Here is a 1,945-nt window from a genome sequence, read left to right as displayed (position 1 = left end):
TGGACTAATACATTTGCTGCCCAAGTTTCATGGTCTTGCAGGTGAAGATCCTCATAAACATCTTAAGGATTTCCATATTGTTTGTTCCACCATGAAGCCCTCTAATGTCCAAGAAGATCATATATTTCTAAAGGTTTTTCCTCATTCTCTAGAGGGAGTGGCAAAATATTGGTTGTACTACCTTGCTCCCAAGTCTATTTTCAGCTGGGATGACCTTAAGAGGGTGTTCTTGGAGAAATTCTTCCTTGCATCTAGGACCACTGCCATCAGAAAAGATATTTCAGGCATCAGGTAACTTAGTGGAGAAAGCTTGTGTGAGTACTGGGAAAGATTCAAGAAATTGTGTGCAAGCTGTCCTCACCACCAGATTTCTGAGCAACTCCTTCTTCGATATTTCTATGAGGGACTTAGCAACAAGGATAGGAGTACGATTGATGCTGCCAGTGGTGGAGCTCTTGGTGATATGACCCCTGTTGAGGCTAGGAATTTGATTGAGAAGATGGCTCCAACTCCCAACAATTCAGTGCAAGAAATGATGCTATTGTCCTTAGAGGAGTCCATGAGGTGGCCACGAATTCATCTTTATCTACTGAAAATAAAAAACTTGAAGGAGAACTTGATGCCTTGGTCAACCTAGTAACTTAGCTTGCCATGAATCAGAAATCTACACCTGTTGCAAGAGTCTGTGGTCTATGTTCTTCTGCAGATCACCATACAGATCTCTGTCCTTCTTTGCAGCAATCTGGAGTCAATGAGCAACCTGAAGCTTATGCTGTAAACATTTATAATAGACCACCTCAGTAGCAAAACCAACAAAAGCAGAATAATTATGACCTTTCAAGCAATAGATACAATCCAGGTTGGAGGAATCATCCAAATCTGAAATGGACAAGTCCTCCACAACAACAACAGTCTGTCCCTCCTTTTCAGAATGGTCCTGGTCCAAGCAAGCCATATGTTCCTCCTCCAATACAACAGCAGCAATAGCAGCAGTCACAACAAAGACAACAAGTAACTGAGGCTCCTCCTCAACCTTCCTTAGAAGAGTTAGTGAGGAAAATGACCATCCAGAATATGCAATTTCAGCAAGAGACAAGAGCCTCCATTCAGAGTCTGACAAATCAGATGGGGCAGATGGCTACTCAGTTGAACCAAGCTCAGTCCCAAAATTCTAACAAATTGTCTTCATAAACTGTGCAGAATCCGAAAAATGTGAGTGCCATCACCTTGAGGTCTGGCAACCAAATTCAAGTGCCTCCACCAGTAGCAGCACCTGCACCTGAACCTGTCAAGCTTCCTTCTACACTTGAGAAAAAGGATGAGATAGTCGCACAAAAGAGAAGGCTTTCTAACAAAAATTTTCATAGAGGATGTGTTGCTTACCCCGCAGGTTTCATAGAGGATGTGCTAGTTTGAGTTGGTGAACTTATTTTTCATGTTAATTTTTATGTTCTTAATATGGAAGAGGGATTTTCCCATGGTTCAGTTCCAATTATTTTAGGCAGGCCATTTATGAAAACAGCCCGAACCAAGATAGATGTTTATGCTGGCACATTGTCTATGGAATTTGGTGATATTGTTGTTCATTTTAACATTCTTGTAGGCCTAGGATCTTCTTCACCAATGGATTCCTTTGCTTCTTGGAAGATGAATGGCAGTGGAATGGAGAAGGAAGAGAGAGAGGAGACGCCACTTCAAGGAGAAGATGAGTCTAGAAGAAACTCACCACCATAGGAGGCCATGGATAAGAGCTTGGAGGAAGAAGGAGATGAATGAAGGGAGAGGGAGAGAAGAGCAAGAAATTTTGTGCTATAAAAGAGCTCTGAAATCTGAAGTTAATATTCAAATGATCAAAGTTGAAAAAATGCACACACATGGCCTCTATTTATAGCCTAAGTGTCACACAAAATTGGAGGGAAATTTGAATTTCTATTCAAATTTCACT

The 1,945-nt window shown here is 41.3% G+C and overlaps 1 non-coding gene across 1 annotated transcript; it reads right to left on the bottom strand.

Moving 5' to 3' along the window:
* Window positions 1-262: 262 nt before the first annotated feature.
* On the bottom strand, window positions 263-369 carry LOC113000997 (small nucleolar RNA R71). The gene has a single exon (XR_003266304.1). It is a non-coding gene; the product is annotated as a small nucleolar RNA R71 (small nucleolar RNA).
* Window positions 370-1,945: the final 1,576 nt, after the last annotated feature.

This window comes from Glycine max, chromosome 17, assembly GCF_000004515.6.
Source record: "Glycine max cultivar Williams 82 chromosome 17, Glycine_max_v4.0, whole genome shotgun sequence".
NCBI lineage: Eukaryota > Viridiplantae > Streptophyta > Magnoliopsida > Fabales > Fabaceae > Glycine > Glycine max.
This window is presented reverse-complemented; position numbering and strand designations above follow the sequence as displayed.